This window comes from Notothenia rossii, assembly GCF_949606895.1.
Source record: "Notothenia rossii genome assembly, chromosome: 7".
Taxonomy (NCBI): Eukaryota; Metazoa; Chordata; class Actinopteri; order Perciformes; family Nototheniidae; genus Notothenia; species Notothenia rossii.
In genome coordinates this window covers 11,183,424-11,205,912 of record NC_136905.1, presented here as the reverse complement: position 1 = coordinate 11,205,912, position 22,489 = coordinate 11,183,424, and positions in this window count along the sequence as shown.

The window sequence follows — 22,489 nt, the reverse complement described above, 5'->3', positions numbered from 1 at the left end:
CAAGTTTATTTATATAGCACCTTTCAACACAAGGCAATTCAAAGTGCTTTACAACAATGAAAGGCATTAAGAAATAGTGCAGCAGAAACATTTTATAAAATGGCATTTTTCAACAAGACAAGATCTTTAATTTAAAAGCAAAGATAATAAAACATGAATAACACAGGTACATGAATAAAAGTGACAGCGCAGTGTGACATGAATAAAAGTGACAGTGCTGTGTGACATATGAATAAAAGCAACGGCAAAAAGAAAAGTCTTCAGCCTGGATTTAAAAGTAGTCAGAGTTGCAGATATTTGGAGCATAATAACTGAACGCTGCTTCTCCATGTTTAGTTCTGACTCTGGGGACAGAGAGCAGACCCGTCCCTGAAGACCTGAGAGATCTGGATGGTTCATAATTTAGCAGGAGATCAGAATTGTATTTTGGGCCTAAACCATTCAGTGCTTTATAAACAGCAGCAGTATTTTGAAGTAAATGTGTACTTTTGCATTAAGGTATGTTTTATGGGGGTTATCCGTTCATTGTGTAAGCATGCTAGAAAAACTGGAGTTAATGCTACAAGTGTGACACACACTAGAGTATGTCATAATTGTTCGTCACTTTTGGAAAAAGTTTGTATTACCTCACCACGGCACACCCATACAGTGTGCTGAATAGAACAACGATTGAAGCAGAGGTCTGTTTGGTATAAGGCGGGAAGCCAGGACAGGAAATGGTTGAGTGTTTCACAGAAAGAGGCCAGTGGCCAAGATAAGACCCTAGTGTTCACCCTGACCCCCACCCCACTCTCTGTCACTCGACACAGAGGGGTTGACAGAGATTAAGTGAGTGGAGGAGGAACGGAGGGATTGTAAAAGCAGAAGAGAAGTTAAGGGGGGACATTACATAAACATCTCAACACCTTTACATCTCCACATGAATCTCCCTGTCTCCTCAGTTAAACACCTTCCTTTCCTCCCTCTTTCCTATCCAACTCTTACAATCTTTCGCCTCATTGAGTAAGGTGAGTTTGCCAAAACTCCTGAGGAGTCAAGCACCTTAGCCGAGCCTCTCACATTCCTCCTGTTCACCTTATCACAATGATGATTTTCATATCAAGTTAAGTGCTATTACATTTGTATAGTGAGCATTCCTTGCCAAATAGGAGACTGCATCAGGCTTCCATCAGCCATGTGAGGATGTTGCGGTGTGTATGGAGATGAATAATCTCTGAAAATCTGCAGTTTTGTGTTTATAAGCTTTAATTTGATTGAGATGTGGAGCTGATGACATAGCCTTTTGTACAATTTCATGTGGAAGCAGTTTTTTTGGCCATGCTAGCACGTGGCTCTAGTGATAGCAATATCCGTCGGTTGATATGTTCAGGCAACTTCCGTCCAGACCAAGAAAAAAAAAACTTTGTGTGTATGTAGGGAAGTTTTTTATCGACATTCCTGGTCCCCAGAGGACGACTCCTACTGACTTTTGAGGACTTCAAGTATTTTGCATATGTTGACTTAAAAGAGAACATGCATTCCACCTAAACAATGTCTCTATTGCTGAATCTGTGCACATCTGAGTTACATCAGGAGTACATATGAAACGGCTCTTTTACAAACCCGTCTTCCTTTGCATATTCAAGAATAGCTCTTTGTGAGCATGCAAGTACTAGGTGGAAACTATGCGACTGACCGACTTCCTCAGGCAGCCTTGAAGTACTGGATATACTGTACAGGGTATGGTGGTAAAGGCCTGCAGTAGATTCCACTATAAGCTCGGCTTAGGTCTCGAACAACAGGTTTCTTAACAGCCAGGCACATTAATACAGCACAGAGAGAGTCACATCCAGTGGTCAGCCGCTCTCAGAGAGGATGAAAGATTATTTCCAACTTTATTAATTACAACTCTAAGCACTTCTGTCAGCAGCACCACTCCTATAGCAACACCAAAAAAAATCCCCATCTGATTACCCATGAGGCATAATGATGGGCTTTCTTTTCAAGGGAACTGTAAATGATGCTAATTATATACCCAGAAAAAGCATGAACAATGTTGCACTGTGTTTATGTCTTCCTTCATAAAATTAGTTTGAACTTAGAGATGCTCGGTCACCGAAAGATAGGGAAGAAAAAGGGCGTAGCTGTTTAAATGACATACGATATCGTTTTTATACTTAATTTGCCAAAGTTTGTTGTGACACTTCATATGAAACACAACACTAGCTTTATTGGGCGTCACTGAAATGTAAAGTTTGGATGCCATGGCAGGAAAACTGAAACCAGCGTGTTGCAAAGATTTTGGCTGCTTTTACAGAACAGCAGAGAATATTATGGGGCGCAACCACGGCTACTAACACTTCCACAGTATCAGATTTGAGGCTGACAATAAAAACAGCAAGACCAGTCATTATGGTTTAATAAATTCAACAGTCCCGGGGGAAGCTGGAGCCAGTGTTCTTGACACACACACACACACACACACACACACACACACACACACACACACACACACACACACACACACACACACACACACACACACACACACACACACACACACACACACACACACACACACACACACACACACACACACACACACACACACACACACACACACACACACACACACACACACACACACACACACACGGATAGATAGAGAGAGGAAGAGAGGCAGCAGCTGTTGACTGTCAAAATGACAGTGTCGTTCTCTGGCCGCCACTTTCAGACTTTTCTTCTGCTTTGGCCTCAGACTATCATTTCTACCCCGGCCTCCCCCCTTGACCTGGCCTCCAGTCCTTCATTACCTCCCTGTCAGCTCTAGCGTTACAAAACATAAACTTTCAAAACACTTTGACGGATGGATCCTTAAGGAAAAATGGAAACACAATGACAAATCTCTCAGTGTCACAACTGGCTAAGAAAGATAAACAACTAGGACAAAAAGAAAAATGGACAAGGGGCTAAGACTTGTCTTCTGGCCTTTGACTTCTCTTATCTGAATTTAATTATGGAACGTCAGATCACACAGACACACACTTCCTCTTAGTAGAACATTAACAATCTGTCAACACTGTTGAGTTTTACGGTCAAGAGGTGAAAATAACCCAAACTCTCTCACATGGGAAATATAGACACAAGAGACATTCATCAACTATAGATTTTATATACAGCTTAAAACTAAAGATTACATCTTAACTCTCTACGACTTTCCCTCACCCTAATATCCCTGGTGGTGTCCAGGCACCAGAACACTGTGGAGCACCACACATGTTGTGTGTGGAGGCTCTAAACTGCAGAGTAGGAGCCTCAGGGCTTTTCAGAGGTACCAATTTAGTTTACACATAAACAATTTGGGCCAACTTACAAGACTCCAATTGCAGCCTGTTCCAAATACTTAACTGTTTCAGGTCCATAACAGCCGAGGGGATTTCACAGTAAAAAATAAGAAAAAAACAGTTTAGAAGCCTCTTGTTTCTTTATGGAAAAAGGAAATTATTTAAGTATACTTTTTGGTGGTTAAACTATTGCATTAGACTGCATAATGAGTGCATCATGAATCGGTGGTTCATGACAGTTGATAAAACCAATCGTCCTATTCAATTCCCATTAATCAGACCCAACAAAGTAGTAAATGTTTACAACATGAAGCTTCACTACAGAATCATGTTTTCCGATAGCATGACATAACATCATATATTACAAAGCTCCTGATTTAATAGGTTGCCATCACTCACTCAAAAATATAAATGACAAAAGGATGGTTAGCAAACAGGAATATTTTCTGTCATCCAATTTCATAATTGAAAGATTGTTCTACATTATCTAACGTTACCATCAAAGGATGTTTTATTTTATGAGGACCCTTAGAGCGCCTCCCAGTTAACAAGTTCTGTGAAAAAGAACGTGTTTGTCTTCACAATTAAAGAGTCCCTTGTTAAGTGCAACGACCCTCTCAACACTCTGGTCCTAAAGCACATAAGTGTGTCAAAACAATTTTCCAAATTGGGATCAATAAAGTACCTTATCTTATCAATTCATTCAGGCAGAAGTCCTTTTAGCTGTGAAGGTCTTATGACGACAAAGAGCTAATGGCCCAAACAGACTTATGACTGATTCTGTTTTTCTTGCAGAAAGAGATGGGCATTGATTTTGTTGTCTTGTTCATATCTATGTGCACAAGGAGGTCAATCGGTTCATGTTCAAGCAAGTGATCACAGAAGGAAAAAATGATCTCAGTGAGATTTAAAAAAAACGCCTAACTATGAAAAAGACAATATTTTCACCCACATTCCCACAACCAGTTTCTGTCTCTTAATAGTCGCTCTCATGGGATTAAACCTGCCAATCAGGTGCCAAATAAATCCACACAGACCCTTCCCTTGTGGGTCTGTACCTCCATGATATACACACAAGCTTCCAGAAGACACCTAGCTTCACAGTTATGCCCAGTTAAAAGAAAAAACAGCCACTCCTATCCTTGCATGCACTGTATACACATACGCAATGAAAGATAGACCTTTTGGAATTGAGCTTGAACTATCCCACAGGCATGAACTAAAAATACAAGCCCTCACTGGTATTTATGAGCGCTGAGAACAAGTTGAAGTGAAACATCGAGCATTAGTGTGGGGTAGGCTTGTTCTTTTTGTTGCTGTAAACCACAAGCAATTGTACTGCCTCGGGAGCAGAGCACTTTAAAAAGCCTGCACATAATGACATAGAAACAGGCATTGATAATATGTCAACAAACAATATGTTTTCATTCATGCTTTTCACAGGGGGTCGAGCATTAAGTGGGGATTTGTGGAGATGCCACACACACTGAGCTGTGCAGTGCACACATGAGGATGGGTAAAGGAAAGCCTTAAGACAAATATGAGTGTGTGTTTGTGTGTGTGTGGCGGGTTTGTCAGCGGTGTAAACCCTAGGCGTGACCGTATTGGTCAGTTCATGCACATGAATAAGTGTATATCATTGACATTCAAGCAAGCTTTTTGACTAAATGTGTGTATGAAAAGTATGTGTATCCAATGATACAGGCCTGAGCTATTAGATGCTAACCCTTGTTTTCCTCCCTCTCATTAAGGTGGAGCCCAGAGGAGTGTGCTGGAAGAGTGTAATCGAGATAATAACACGGCTGCACCGACAGCTGCTGATGGGGACGGCAGAGCTGAGAAGTGAACGCTGCTGAAAGTCAGTGCAAGTTTACCTGACAGCACATTCTGAGGACAGGACCCAACAGGCTGGGAAACAGAGAGAAAGAGCAGATGTGGAAGGTGGATGAAGTGGGTGCAGGTATAAAGGAATACTTCACAAAATACTCAAAAACACACTGACTGTTTCTAGCTTCTTCACTGAGATCGCCTGCTGTTTGGCCTGGATTCACTACAGCTCCAATCAATCCCAAATAATGACCCAGAAGCACAAGAACATGGTCAAACTGGTAAACCTTTAAAAACGTCCCAACAATTCCTGCATAATAGTCCTCATCTTCACGATTCATCTACATTTTATTTTATAGAAAAATACTCTTCTTTCCTGTCAGGCTATGGTCTTTCCAGATCTTTAACGTTTTGCCAGAGGATTGCAAATGTATCAGCGATGCAAAGGCTTATTTGGAACATGGATATATTGTTGGCCAACAGCCAAGGGGGAATTAGTGCTGCAGGAGGTCTTTTAAAAATGACCCGGAAGATGACTATTATATAAAAAATATGGAGCTGTATTTACATAATCAAACATAAATGTATGAATGATCAGACAACCTATCATATTAAAGGTGGGGTAGGTAAGTTTGAGAAACCGGCTCGAGATACACTTTTTGTTCCATGGAATGCTCTTAGCATTCGATAGCAATGAATATCTTAAGAATCTCTTAATATCTCTTTTTTAATATCTTAAAAAATGTCATCTGTGGAAGCCGTAGTACTGTAAAAGGCACGACCAATCATCTGAGCCGGCCCGGCTAAAGTAACTGGATGGCCTACCTGCCTGTCAGCCTGTCAGCCTTCCATCTGTGCACAAACTTATCTCATGCCCTCATTGGTCATGTGCGCGTTCGTGTGTGTTGGAGGAGGGGCTCTGTAAGGAAGTGGCAGATTTGTTCCGGCTGTGTATTTTCAAATTCTTGCGCACTCGAGCTGGTTTCTCCAAAATGACCTACCCTACCTTTAAGTTACAGCTGAATATTTGGTCAATTTGTTCATGAAATCATCACGCAATCATTTCCCAAATTGGGATCAATAAAGTACTTCTTATCTTATCTTATCTCAAAAGAGAAATCTATACATTTTTAAATCCTGCAAACTGCATAGATTTCACTCATGCAATGTGACATAATCTTGCACAGAAACACTAACACCCACCATCACTAAAATAGTTACAGCTGTCCACACCAACATCAGTTGCTGACTATTTTGCTTCTGTATCACTCAGGAATCCACTTCCTGTTTGCCCCCACCCCAGGAGCTTAAGCCCCATGTAATCGTTCAACACCACGGCACTTCCTCTCCTCTGTCCCTCCATCCTGCCGTCCCCCCTCCCCTTGGAACTGTTGACTCATGGTTGAGTAAATCAACAGTTTCAGGGTAGAGGCATCCATCTGCACTGTGGTTGCCGTTGTGGCCTGCTGGTCATTCAACTCTTTACCGGCACAAACCCCTGCAGATATAGTCAACACACATGGACACTTGTGATAACAAGCTGAGCTGCTTTCTATTGGAAAACATGCACTTTGACTCCATTGCACAGTCGGAGGAGCAAAATGGTTTAAAAAAAAAAGCTAAATGAACCGCTTGTAAATGTGCCAGAACAAGTTTGTCACAAGTTCTGTTCAAGACCCGGGGGTTTTTGAAAAGCAGATCCTTATGTGCTCTTTTCTCAGATACATTATTTAGCCTGCAGATAAGTGTGACCTTGATTTCTTTGAATACAAAAAAAAGAATAGCAAGACATGTTGATTTGAAGGCCAATGGCTGCATGTCAGAGTCAGTGAGTTCTCAAAGATTAAATCTGCAAGCCTCTAATCTTGAGTTTCAGAAGATGCATGCACACCTTTAGAGTTAGCATCTCAAGTACTTAATGACTTACTCCTCCCTGTGAGGAGCTGGAGCAAGAACTGACATGTACAGGACACATCTCATCTTTTTGCTCACAGTCAACCATATCAAAGCATCCTCTCACCGTAATCTATTACTTCCTTCAGGCGCTGCCGAGAATATGTTACTGTCATTCAAAATGTAAAGCTACAGAGTTCATGAACCATTTGTTCTTAACATGATAGCATGGCGGTCGCAAAGACAGTTCAGATTAAGATTATGATGATTTATGGAGGATCAAATGTGCACCTCAGTAATTAAATCTACAATTTGCTCAGAGAGAAGCTGTGGGGATTCACATTTCTGCACACACAGCTCTGCATGAACAGCCCAAAAAAACACCCTGCCAAACTCTGCTTTTCACAGCCAATATTGTTTGATGTAAGGTCCCTTCAAGCACCTGACTATATCAACACCAAAGAGTTCAGGGAGTGTATTATGTGAACCTTGCCTGTGTGCACGCAAATATATGTGCTTACATCCGTATGAATGCACTGTGTGCAGTGGCGGCGCTAGAGGGTGGCTACTTGGGCTCAAGCCCCGGATTTTTTCTGAAAAGCCCCGGATGTTTCACTTAAAAAAAATAAAAATTAAAAAAAAAATATATATATATATATTTTTTTAAAACGTCTCGGGAGTAATGTGCAGTACCGGAGTCCACCAGAGAGGCTGCCGCTGCGGGACAGTAGCATTCGTACTGCGTAAACTTCCCTGCCCTGAAGAAAAAGTGATCCTTCCCAGTGCCCAGCGCCATATGGCTCTGCTAGTGCCTGACGAGTTTTAAGCTCATAGTCTATAAAGTTATGGATATTAGAAAGTTATTTTCATCGAAGCAGGCGCCACAAGCTGCAGCAGCAGCAGTAGTATCAGCAGCTGACAACAATGTCATCACCAGCAGTGAAGAAATGGATGATGTTTCAGGTTTGTGAATCTAATGGTGATATCTGCAGTCTGGCTGACTGAGTAAGAAGTGAAAAAGAGTGATGTAATATTAATGTTATAGTAAACATGGAGTAACCACACTAATTATACCCGTATATGTTAGTATGTATACAGAACATGACTAAAAATTACCCTAAGATGTAACGTTAACCCTTCATACCTCAGTCTACCTTTAAGACACTAAAATAACCTATTCCAATTGTTATATTGTTTTGGAATTATACCAGCTCTCGTTTCAGTACACTTAACAACGGAACCATAGCAACGGAACTGACAGGCAACGGAACTGACAGGTATCCCTCTGAATCAGATTCCGATTGGCTGTGACTGCATCCACTCAGAGGATTCAGAAACGTGACTCTTACACTCTTTACGTCACAAACAAAGATGGTGGATGAGAATAGATCTATAAAACGATAAGCAATGCGCCGGAATCAAGGTGATCCTTTGAAAACTCTACGCACATTCGTTTCACCGAAATAAGTAAATGACTGTATTTGAGTGGGGTAAGGCATTAGTTTGCTTCATTAAAGGAAGTTAATGAATAATTGTTCTCCAGTGGCTTTTGTCCGCTTTAAGGTGTTATTAAGGTAGGGTTAATGTTGCTCTCAAAGTGCACCAGATTGATGCTTTTAACTTCAATATTTAAAAAAAAATCTTCCCGGAGGAGCATGCCCCCGGACCCCCCTAAAGGAGGCGACGATCCCCCTAAAGGATGTTCGGTCCACCCCCCACTTGTAAAAAAATTGCATTTTAACCCTGCACCCCCCAACAACTCCTGGGCTAAGCCCCGGATCTCCTACAATCCTAAATCCGCCACTGACTGTGTGTCTTTGCGTGTGTGTGTGTGTGTGTGTGTGTGTGTGTGTGTGTGTGTGTGTGTGTGTGTGTGTGTGTGTGTGTGTGTGTGTGTGTGTGTGTGTGTGTGTGTGTGTGTGTGTGTGTGTGTGTGTGTGTGTGTGTGTGTGTGTGTTTTCTGCATTGCATTTTTCACTTCTCCCATGACAGGGGAATGCAAAAACATGACTCCCTCGGAGTGGAAACCATCTGCCTCACATGTAATCAGCTTGTGCCGTGTCAGGGTGCTTACATTCGGGCTGCATGCTCAGGAGAAAACAAACGGGCAAGACTTCATCAATCAGTTTCCTGTTCAAACCCCCAGAGCTAAAGCAGCCACAGCACAGTGCGATGCTTATGACTGATGTAATGAGTGACCTGTCATCTGGGAAACTGACAAAATGATTAGCCAACATGCAAACGCTGCTCAATTATATATTGTTGTATATTCAAAAAAGATTATCTGTATTGTGTCACTGGCTTCGTCAAACTTAAAGAAGCAACTTTGGTTTGTGCAGGCTTGCTTGTCACAAGGCTATTTCCTGTCTGTAAATATAAATAAGGTGGCAATCCGTGAAATGTTATCCACTTGTAAGTATTTGTGTTTGATTGTTGACCTTGACTGATTATTAATAGGTTTGCAACTTAACACAATGGAACCCCAATGTCACTCACTTTAAGGATTTTCCCATTTTTTGCTTCATTGGCTGAAACGCAATAATAACCTCCTCAGAGAGAATGAAATTCCAGCACTGCAGCTGTGGCGTTTCGACTACAAAGCAAGCAAGACTGTGTCCCCCCCCCTCCCCCTCCCTCATGTCCAGACGGTTCACCACTCTCACAGCACGTACTCCACTAGCTTTTGGAACGCACGTCTCCTGGATCCAATCTGAGGTGCTGCAGCCTTAGCTGTAACATGAGGACGAGTCCACTATATCAACGGGAAATGAAATGGATGGAGTGAAATGTTCCTACCACGTCCAACAATATTGACTATAAATCTATCATTCCTCTATATAGATTCCAAACCAAACAGTTTCCTCTGGTTAAGTTTCATTGACTGTTCATTATACTAAAAAGTAGACCTCTTTAATGAAGTATGTGAAGTTGCCTTTTCAGCTTCCAAATGTTTTCCTTATAGGCTGAAAACGACTTCTTACAAACTTCGCAACAAAGAAGTGCCCTCGGTAAACAGCAATGTATTTTCAGTTTTCTTAGCTCAAAGTTGACTCATCATCGAGTTATTTTTAGCATCCAGAAATAAAATAAACGACTGTTTGTTGGTTGAACAGTACTGTATACGGGGTCATGTTTGTCTCAGGCCGGCCACACGTGCAATGTGGAGTGTTCACCTCAGGACATATTAGTGAAGAAAATAAACCATTACAGGCTCACCAAGTATTCACTGGAAGCACTAGGGCCGTTTGTGTGTGTGCGAGTGTGTGAGGGTGAGAGAGATGATGCATGCAAGTGTTCAGTGGGAACAATAAACACAGCTTGAAGCCTTGAACTCTAAACCACAGGCTGTTATGCGAGTGATAATACATATTTGAGCATAAACACAGCTGACACGTTGTCAAAGTAGAACAAAATGAACTAATATGTCAGTACACAATTTGGCTTTTGGAAAACAACATGTTGATAAAGGGAGGCACCACTTAGGAAGATAAAATACATTTTTATCTTGCAAATATGTACTCCTAAGCGCATCACTGCAGAAACTGATCATCACATCTTCAGAGAGGTTGGAGATGTTGCCTTTAGTGTTTTTCTTCCCCCCCTCTTCTCTCTGTAATGGACCACCTGAATCCCTGCTGCTACTCCTGATGTTACAGGTGTTTGGAATAAAGACCTGCAGCGGAGGTGGCGAGTGTGCAGATGATGGAAGAGTAGGATTGGTGCAAGACTCTAAAATATAAAAGTCAGGTTTTTCTAAACGCTTATTTTACAACAAGGAAACTGCCGAAAGATCTGTACTCTGGGCTTTGATACAAAGCATATCTACAGAAGGGACTTTCGTGGTCAGAATGGGAGTCTAAGTTTCATCATGAATGTGTGGAGAGACATTTCAGTTTCAATGCTGCCTTTTAATTCTCTACCAGTCATAGCTGAGAATCCACATTGGTTTGTATGTTCACATTTCAACAACACGGAATTCAAAGTGCTTTACAGAAGACTCGAGATTTAAAAGAAACACAACAAAAAGTTCAATAGAATCATTTCAAAAATATTTCTGTCTCTGGGTTTTTGTTACTATTTAGAAGATTTGTCATGCCTCCTTTTCTTTCAGACATAGATAAGTCTAGTGTTCACAATGCATTTGTGTTTTTTTCCCTGGAGTAACTAAGGGCTTAGTGCCTTACTCAAGGGCACACTAGTGTTGGTGTTCCTGGCGGGATTTGAACTCACCACCTTCCGATCTTCAGCCCACCTTCCATCCATTAGACCACCACTATCCAGTACTGTGTATATAAGAATATGTATAAATATATAAAAATGAAAAGTTTACAGCCTCGATTTAAAAGAACGGAGAGTTTGAGCAGACTCTGGGGACAGAAGTGCAAATCTGTCCCAGATGACCTGATGGTGTATTCAGCTATACTGCAGGAGCAGATCAGATATGAGTTATGGTCCTAAACTATTTAGTGCTTTATGAGAACAATATGTTTTATAGCACAGAGAAAGCCTGTGTGAAAATATGAGATATATACTGGTTTGATACACGTTCTGGTTCATAGTGAAGACTCCGGCTGTGTGATGAAGTATTTAAAGAGACCTGTAAACACATAGTAAGGTAACCCTAACGTCCCTTATTCTTGATATATTCTTACTTTACTGTCTCAATGTAGGTCTCACATCATGACTATTCCAAGATGTAGGTGAAGCCCTGACTTTTAATTCTTTATCTCCACAAACACCTGTTTTATATTTTAACTGGAGGAAGTTTTGAACATCCAATCCCCGCTTTGTTTTGCTGCACTTACTCACTAAATGTATGAGACTATAGTCACTTGTTACATGAAAGGACAAAAATAGGACATAAGCTTCCAAATTAAACACATAAGAAGGGGCGCTGCGGAGTTTAAATTGTTCCCAGAGTTGAAATGGTTCTGTTGGTATCTGAATTCAATTAGCACAGGAAGAGATGCTATCTGTGTAATATTCAGGCTTCTGAAAATGTTCCTTTATCCATGTTGTTTCAGTGAGCTTCACACTGACTGTGCGTCACTTCCAGAAATAATATAGCTCAGCTGCCACATTTTTCTTAATACGTTCATTTTTCTCTGGGGAAATGATAGCCTGTCAGGAACCTCAGCATCTGTTGCCTATAAAACGATTTTGCAAAGAGCAGAGCCAATTTCTTAAGGAGGCATAAAAGGAGCGATCTTAATTTTTCTGAATCCAAACAGAGCCAAAGTACACACCCAGAGTGCGCTGTAATTCATGCTGTCATCTGTTTCTGTCAAAATGTTAAATGATTTTTAAACAGTGAGCGCTCCTTATGAATAATACATGCAACACAGCTTGATGCATGTAAATGAATTGTTAACATAGCTGTAATGTTAGCCAAGTTTGACACTAGCAATTATTATATTTTAAGATAGAGCTGCTTCAGAAGACAAACATACATAAACACACTGTCAGCTTCTTGCAGACTGGAGGATATGTCATGATGGACTCCCGGCTGATCCAGAACCAGCCAAACCTACAAAATGGTTGACAGCAACTACATGAGCAAAAACCCCAAACTATCTGCTGAGTAATACAACAGGTAGGAGAACCTCCTAACATGGACATAATCTACGCTCAAGACAGACATCTGGAGTTCCTACATCCATTACAGCCACGCATAAAACTAAGGGACTGCAAAACAAACCCGGGGTTGGGATCGACTCCAAACCAAACCCCCAAGGAATTCACAGTTGTGCCTGCGGGTAGCCAGAGTATGGTCCAGACTAGTTTCTTCTCCATGGGTGCCTGGCACCGTTTGGGAAACCCTAGTTTGGTTTTTAAAGTGGCACTTTTCCCATGCCTCATTGGGGTTGAAGACACAACCACAAGAATTACAAGCTATATGTGTGTTTGTCACCCAGTGTCTACGATAAGAACCACTGTGTACCCACTTCACCATGACTGAGCAAGAATAGACCTGCGCAGTCATTCGAGCATTAACCCGGGAAGCCAATAATGACTACCTCCGGCTCTATTTGGCTTTCTGTGGGAAGAGCGATGGCTCAGAGAGAAACAGAGACACTAGGTAAAAGTAATGTTGTAGGTGGGTTTTTTTGGTTTTCGGTTCTTCAGTTTCACTTGTTTTTTTTGACTTGCAACAAAGTCAAAAGAATGTGTGGTGTGGTTGGGTTTACAGTTTGTAATCCAACATCTCAAAATAAAAGCATGCATTCCAGAGAAACAGTAAAATGATGGCCTAAATCAAAGATAGACACACTTGCAAGGCTTGAATTAAAGGACTCAAAATAAACTGCCAAACCCACATTCATCAAAAATAAAGGAATATGTCAAGAAGTGCAATGTTGATGCTTACTGATGTTTTGTTCACCAATGGAGTTCTATAACACAGATAAATAGGTTTTTGATACATGTCATAATTTTTTGCCCTTTTTTCTGAGACTTACTGACGATTAAAACAAATCCAGAATATTGTCATCCCTGTTGTTTATGAACCTTAAATACAGAAACACAATGTAATGATTTGAAACTTGCATCCGGCACAATGAAGATACATTTGACAGTTTTCCCTTGTATCAAATTGTTGCTTATTGCCACGGCTGCTAACGTAAGCAATGCTATCAACTGTGACCTCAGAGTCTGACCTCTGCTCTTTGACCCTTCACCTCCTGAGCAGGGCACTCGCTGTTTGTGTCTAAATGTGAACCCTTAATTTGCTAAACTCTCCTGAGATGGATGATATTACACATTGACCTATGGTTATGGTTAGCTGATTGGTTTTTGTGCCGTTTTGCTAATCAAGGGTTCCAATAGAGGTCCACAGTTGCTTGCCAAGGTCATACAAACACAATAAGCACTGTCTGATCAAGGCCGTGTCTTCTTAATTCATAGAGTTGAACAGATCCAGACCCTGACCTGGACCAGATTTAACATACATACCATGGATCTAAAACCACCGATGTGTGTCTGGTCCTATGGCTTGGCTGGACCTAAACACAAATGGGCTAAAATATGAAACAAGCAAGAAACTGTTATTTCATATTCAGAGTTCACAGTCTGACTTTAAAGAAAGTGAGAACATATGATGTAATCCATATTTGTTTTTCCGAACTGCAGACATTAAATCATGTAATGAGCTTCTTACTAAATTAAACTACCCTGAGTTGAAGAGACGTGCACTCACGCTCTCTCTCACTCATCTGCTTCATCGTGCACTTTGAAGTGAGTCTCAGAGATTAGACGGAGCTCTGAAGTTTGACTCTTTGATTGGGGAAAAATATTTACAACACACACAAAGAGAAAGAGACGTGTCTCATCCGCCCACACCAAAGCTAACTTTTGAAGGGGCAGCTAGAGAGGAAATCCAAGGGCTGTTTGCCACCAACAGATACAGGATGAAGGAGTGGGAGGCACTCGAGAGGAAGAGGAGGAGGATGTGAGAGTCAGAATGTGTTCAACGGTTTGGTAAATCTGGTATTTACTGGCAGACTGCGAGCAAAGAGCCTTGTGGTTTCTCATGACTGTGCTGGTGGGCTTTATTTCTCTATAAAGTCAATGGATTTCTGTAAATGAATCAGCTGTTGAACGCCCACACGACTGAAGATAAAACTCATTGACTCCTGAATGTGGCAGCTGAATAAACTGTTTGAAGCAAACTTTTTTAAAGGGGCATATCATTCTCATTTGAAAGTTTCATCATTTCATTTTGTGCCTCTACTGTGATATGTTTACATGCTTTAATGTTCAAAAAGCTCCTTATTGTTCTCATACTGCCTGTGCTGCAGACCTCTTTTCACCCTCTGTCTAAAACCAGAGCCCAGTCTGCTCTGATTGGTTAGCTGGCCGGCTCTGTTGTGATTGGTCAACTGTTTGAAATAAACGTAGGAGTCCAATGGAGGCGTTTCAGACAGGTCGGGAACTTTTGGATTTTAGCCTTTACAGACCATTTACATCGGAAAGACCTATACAACACACTACGGTAAAAACAAAAAAGCACAATAGGGCCTCTTAAAAGAAAAAAATACAGTCTATGGTGTTAGGTTGTCAGTCTACATCTGCTATGAATAGAGTCATTAAAGATTAGAGAAAATATTTATTCAACAAAGTCCTGATGGATTTAAAAAAAGTCTAAACTCTTAAAGTGGAACCTTTTTTCCCACAAATATAATCACTCTCGCATTTCTCTGCACTTCATCTACCATCACACGAGTACAGTATCTGATTTAATCATGTGTCACCACTGTTTATGTCTCTTTGTCTTGAGAGAGAATGTGGTGTGAACCCAAACAGCATTAGAGACAGAGAGGTGCAGACAGTCTGTTTTTCCACGGGATACATTAACTCTGCTGACCGTGTTGAGAAGCTACAGCTGTGAGAGTCGTAATCGCCCTCAATGGACAGCAGCTATCCTCCCAAGCTAACTCTCCCTCGGATTGTCTACATTCACTTTCTGTTCAGTGTCCTTCATTTGAAAGGCAGTAAAGTAAACAAAGATATCAGACTGTAAGGCAAAGTCAAATTATACTTAATGAAAGTTCCATGACCTGCTGCTGTCATAATTCAACATTTGGAAATTGGAAAAACCAACATCTTCTTAATTTAGTCCATGTAAGACTAGAACTATTATTCTTACTTGATTTAACATATAGTGAGTCTTGTTTTTGTAATGATAAAGAACACATTATCTCATCAGCCTGATTCAGAAAAGCAGTGTCCCATTTCATGTAATGGTCACCCAAGGGTATGCAGTCAAATGTTGCTCTCTAGCAGGAAATATGGCTGCACAGGAAGTGAAGATTTTAAATCATTAGATAACTGCTAAAGAAAAACATTTACTTTATAATCTCCATGTTTAACAGTGACAATTAAGAAGAAGGGGTTAAAACACACTTCTGAAAACCATTTGGGAATCCAAAGTACAATAAATGTGTGTGAGTTAATGAATCCTCTGGTCTGCAAAGCATACAGCTTTCAGGCCAAGGTCTACTTTACCAAGAAACCACCATAGATCAAATCTTTACAAGATGATTGTGCTGTCACTACTTCCACTAGATCCTCAAATAAAAACAGAACAATACCCTTTTCACTGGAATAATCTTCTTTATCTCACCAACATGTCTCAGAGCCTTCACCAGAGTGTTTAACATCTCATCAGGGTCATTTAAATCACCCAACAAGTGCTGACTAGTTGTTTTACAGACCGCAGCTCACACACAGGTGGAAGCAATAAACAGTTAGTGAGTTCATTAGCCAACAAGATGCATCTGGAGCAAACACCAACAACAAGAGCAGGGCATTTTAAAAAGGAGCATGTTCGCATCCCAATATCAAAGAGACAAACATACTGGATCAGAAATCAGATATACAAATATGAAATCTTGTTTGTGTTGGTAAAACTAAGAGAGCATTAAAGACACAACTTTAAGTTGAAATATGCTATTTGTAATGATAACAAGACATTACCAGTAGTTGTTCTGCTTTATAAGTAACTTAAACACTACTTTCATCCGCTCAGTGCAACAAGTCCTCCAACTCATACGACCAAATGGGCCGATTGTTCAAGCCCTTATTACGACCAAATATGTCGTTTTTTCAAGCGCTTAATACGTCCTATAATTACGTTTTAAAGTTTTCGGCCTCTAGTGCTCCCGTTGATTGCAAACGATACAGATGGTCGTTTATTCACAAATAACCCTCTCTGTAAAATCCTAAATTGTAGGATAGTTTGTCCATTAAAACGCTTTTTGATTAGATTTCTAGCAAGAAGTGTATATTGTACTTTTAGAATCCACGTCCAGTTGATATGTAGGATCTATAGTTTGATAGATATTACGAAGATGATTTGAGGTATGCGGCAGCCTCCATGTAAAGTTACGGGTTGAAAACAGTATTTCCGGCCTCTACGTTTTCACAATAAAACCAATGATCAAATGATTTAACAGTGATATCTGCAGTACTCATCAACTAAAAAACATCAGTTTATCCTTTTAATTATATGACATTTATTGGTTTGAATTGTGTACAATGCTTTTCTGTTTTTCCCATAGGTTTTTCTCTTTCGATTCTGAGAGACACCTGTCTTTTTAGAAAGAAATAGGCTAAAACATTGATTGTTTTAGCCGCAATGCATGTCGGGAAATTGTGTTTATAAGATATGAAATCTAAAAAAATCTAAATGTTTTAAATAAAATAATACTTTGTTCCGAGTGTTCTTGCTTTTCTCTTTGAAAGTCATCACATAACGGCATTGTAATACACGGTTCGGCTGCATTAAATATTACATATCTGCCGTAGATATTTATTTATAGGACCCTGATCAGAAGACCTTTTGACAAACTGTAATAAATGCCGCCAAAACTGAATACGTGATGTGGATTATAAATATATTAACAATTAAACAACATCTTCCATTTCTTTTCACACAATACGTCTCCTTGCAGTATCAACACTAATTCGGCTGACTTTTATATTTGATCCAATTGGTATATAGGCTGTATTTACACCATAACGGTACACAGCTGATAGAAAGGGATTTATTTTGTATTTTTTAAAGATATTATTTACTACCTTTCCAACTCCTCATGTAGTTGACTGTTACAGGTCTATACAGGTTCATGGTACAATGCATACGCTTCAATGGAGAGACTGAAACTGTATTTTCCTTTACCGTTCTGTTTTAATTTCACAATAAAGTTAATAGTCATTATTATGTTTGATATCATTATGTTTTATTAACCACACCACTGTTTTTTTAACCCGCACCGCCTAGTGGTTAAAGCACGTTATTGAATTCTGTTGTTGAATAAGTTTTATTTGATGAAAACATTTAAATATTAAGAGTAGCCTACATACAAAATTGTGGGAAAGTAGAAGTTCAATGATAGAAATATAGAATAGAAAATATCAAGAAGATACTGTAGTGATATCTACAATAAAACTGTTTAGAGCAGGACGTCCAAAGATAGGGGGCTGGACCCAGGGGCTGGACCCGTCCAATTCCAGTTTTGGAAAGTCTGCCGTGGTTCCATTCCATTTCATAGAGCTGTGACGCTCAGCGTAACCTTGTCGCACTGCCACTCCAAAATCCAATCACAGGGCTTGATGACCAATCACAGGGTTTGTAAAGCAAGGTGGATGTTGTAGTCCCAAACGATAGCTGGGGATTCTGGGTAGTGTATTGTCTTCGGAAACTGTAGTGTCTTAACTCCGAAAAAACTATTTGTTTCTCTGAATCGAAGGTTAAAAACACAGAAGCATTGTACACAATTTAAACCAATCAATATTGTGTAATTAACAAGGATAAACTGATGTGTTTTAGTGGATGAGTAATGCAGATATCACTCTGTATTTGACAGTGAGGGGAATATATCCGGTTTTGTTATGAAAACTTTGAGACCGGAAAAACTGCTTTCACCCACGCTAACTTTACATGGAAGCTGCATACACGTTATCCTGGCGGGACCTCAAATCATCTTTGTAATATCTATCAAACTATAGATCCTACACATCGACTGGACGTGGATTCTAATAGTACAAAATACACTTCTCGTCAGAAATCGAATCAAAAATCATTTTAATGGCCAAACTATTCCACAATTTAGGATTTTCCAGAGAGGGTTATTTCTTATTTGTGAATAAACGTCCCTCCGGAGCGTTTGCAATGAACAGGCCGGGAGCATCTTGTTTCTTACACGACCACAAGAGCACCTCTAGTGGTCGTGTAAGAAACAACATACACTTTAAAACGTGTCTCTGGGTCGTAATAAGGGCATGAACAATCGGCATATGTTGTCTTTTTTTGTATTGGAGGACAGGCTGGCTCAGTGGTTCTTATTTGTGCACCAATGCATGGTGGCATAGACTACCCTATCAAAGTTTAAGATACACGATTAAAAGAGTTCTACCGCTTTAATATTTTTGTGTAGAGGATGTTTTTTTTATCAAATGAATGGTTCAAAGAAAATGTGAATAACCCTGGGGAGGCCTTGCTTTTTCTCCAAAATGAAAAATAAGTTTCAGCCGCATTTCCCCCCCAAATAGTTTTTTAAATCCCTAAATACTAATACAAGAAATGGCTTAAACAGATGGTCTGGTTCCTACTTTTCTCGAACAGGATTTAGAATGCTTTTTCCACTTCAGGTGTTTTCCTATATCAGGATGATCAGCTGTGTATTTTGGGTTTATGGCACCAGGTGTGTCTTGTTAATGAATTCATTATTTAGATGCATTTTTTATTGCTGCCACCTGTGTGTGGTCTGAAACTCTGCAGTGCACTTTAAGAGTAGGGATGACAGGGCACTAATGAGAAATGTAACCGCTCATTTCAAAAGGAGGATGAAGACAAATGTAATTACAGTAGCTCCTTCCCCAAATGTGTGAGTCTATTCAGCATCTTTCCAGTATGAACAGTGTCGGTCCATAAACACACATTTACACACACACATGCCTCCTTGTTCCCGTTGTGGCGGGCTTTTCTCTTGGTGTTGACAGGGGGGACAAGGGTCCCATTGACAGGGTCGCCCTCCTCCCTGCACGACCAGATGTTCGCAGTTACCGGGTAGTTTGAAAATGACACACTCGTTCTCACGCCATTTTGGATTTCCCACTTTACTATTGACGGAGTTGACGAAGCGAAGAAAGATAGAAGGAGACGGAGGAGGTTAGTCGGATGTAAGTTTATTAAATGTGTACAGGAAGAAGAAAATAGTGTAGACTTTCAAAGACTTAAAAATCTGCTATTATGCTATTTTTAGGCATATATTATGGGTCTCAGATATATATAAAAATATATAAAAAAACATGTCTATGATGTGTTTTGCTCAAAATACCAACAATTCTAGCTATGCCTCATATCCCTCTATTTCAGCACTGTTAGAGAACTGCATGTTCGGGGTCCTTAGCTTGAAAAAAAAAAAGAGCCTGCTCAGAATTCTATCGGAGATAAAGCTAAATGCTGCCGTGATTAAATGCCATATCATGTTCCAAACCACATCAAGGATTATTTCTGAAACAGTATGGAGCTCAAATGCTTTTTCTCTCGCGGGGTTACCACAAGGTGAGTTCCTTTTTTTATTTCCTGCTTTTTTACACATACTCTCTCCAGTACAGGTTAGCTCTGAGTGTTAGCGATGCTTGCTAACGTAAACAAAGACCATATTACGTCCAAAACAGTCGGGCGTTGTTTCTGAGAGCAACGTTTCTGATTGTGCCGTGGGTCCAAATTTCCGATATTACGTCATATCGGACGCAAATATGCACAAAAAGTGCATTTAGCATGATAGGTCCCCTTTAAACGACAAAAGAAATGTGACCAAAGATTGATTTTTCACTCCCTAATACCCCACCGTCGGCTGTCCTGGATGTTCTTAGCCTCAGATTAATGCTATTTCTAAACACTGTATAAAGTCATGAGTAAGAAAACATGCAGGGACCGGATAGGCCATCACACCCCCTCTGCATCACTTTAAATGCAAACACACTGGAGACTGATTTCACACGGTGTGAATGTCCTGGGATGTCATCCTTAAAGAGACAAGAAACAGAGGTGGTTCGTTCTCTCACAGAAACAGGACAAGGTCACCATGAGACGCAGAGCAGCTGTAAACAATCTGCTGCTGGTCACTGATGTCTTTCAGATGGTGTGAGAAAGAGGGGTTGCTCTGAGGCTGCAGGAGGCTTTAGTTATCCTTCTGCTAAGTGTATTACACATATTAGCTATCAGAACGTTGATAAAGAAAAAGAGTACAGTACTATAATAAAAAGTAAGATACAACCTGGGAAATTTGCTTCCGTTACCACAACTCAGATAGGAAGATTGATATCTCTTTGGAGCTGGAGGCGATTAGCTTATCTTATGCATTGGACACTGGGATGTGCTTCTTTTTCATCATTAAGATTGATACAACTCTCACAAATGACCTTCTAATCTCTCTATGGAAAATAAAGTAAATAGGCATTGTTGGGAAAATACTGAATGTACTCTTCCAATGTTAGAGTAGCACATGATAACAAAGGCCCTGCGTAGCTGTGTACGTAACAGGATGTATGATCACCTACAAGAGCGTCAGGACAAAGTGTTTTAGGCATATGTTAGCTATGTGATTAACATGATGATTCAGCCTCTATGGAGATAGACATATGACAAGCATGATCATTTCTGACGTGGGTCTTAGTTAATCTAAACTAAATATTGAATATTGCTTCGAACCGGTGTTCATGCACAGGGGCGTAGCACAAACTCCGAGCCCTATACATAAACTGTCTCTGTGGGCCCCCTTCCTCTCTTGATCCATGTCTCTAATGCACCGTTTAAAATGTATTTACAAATGACTGAGCCAACAACTGTACACATGAATCTGAAGCGTTTTTTAGGGAAGTCACTAATGAACTAAATAGAACTAAAGTATAAATAGTAATAATAGAAGTAATAATAATCTGTGCACATTTCAACCCTCTTTCCTCAACAAAATTTAGTTTACAATTACTTTACTGTGGTTAAATGAGGTTTGCTTGGAGTATCATGCTGCATCTTGTGACTGTGTAACGGCCCGTCCACACTACAGCTTAAAAAAAAGCTTGCCGGCGGGCGTGTCTGAAGCTCGACCAACAACCAATCACATGAATCTCCCGCCCCTGACCCACAAGCAGCGGTTTGATTGGCTAGAGCTTGTACTGGCATATGATTTGATTGGCTGACGCTTCCACCGAAAGCTTCAGAAGCTTCAAAAGTTGAACATTGCTCAACTTTTGCAGCCAGGAAAGCTCCTCTCTGCTACCCACAATTCAGTTCGGCGAAAAGCGAGGCAACGTGACGTCACCCCATTCAAAGTGAATGGGCAGACGCGTTGGAAACCGTTTTTGAAGCTGTCGAAGCTGTAGTGTGGACGGGCCGTAACACCCTCTCTGTTATATAAGCATGTGAAGGACACTGTTCAGGAACTAGTTGTACCAACTGCTCTGTATGTGAGGACTACTTCCATTTTTGCAAGGATAATAAATACATGTATCGTGATATTGAAGCTCAAGCCTGTGACGAATTATATTTTTTCCAACAGGCATATTGTCCAAAATGTTGAATGTAATAAAGTTATCTTATTAGGTCAACGTTTATGAAACAGTTAACGTTATTGTTGAGGGCTATGCAATGCTAATCACTTGAACGTGGAGTGAATGTGACATTGATATATTTTGATTTTGTGTTATATAAAACAATAGCTTCATGCAGAGAGAAATAGCCCATCCCTCACAGGAAAATGATTATTATCTGTGTTCTGACTGCTGTAGGGCACAGCATGTGTAAAGTGCCACAACAAAGTCCTTCATCTGCTGGCACCAGTTTATAACCACATCTAAAGTCTCTGTCTGTTACTGAATTAGAGTGCACTCTTTAATGTGGGAGGAATATAAGGATTCCATTTTGTTACCTTGTTTAATTT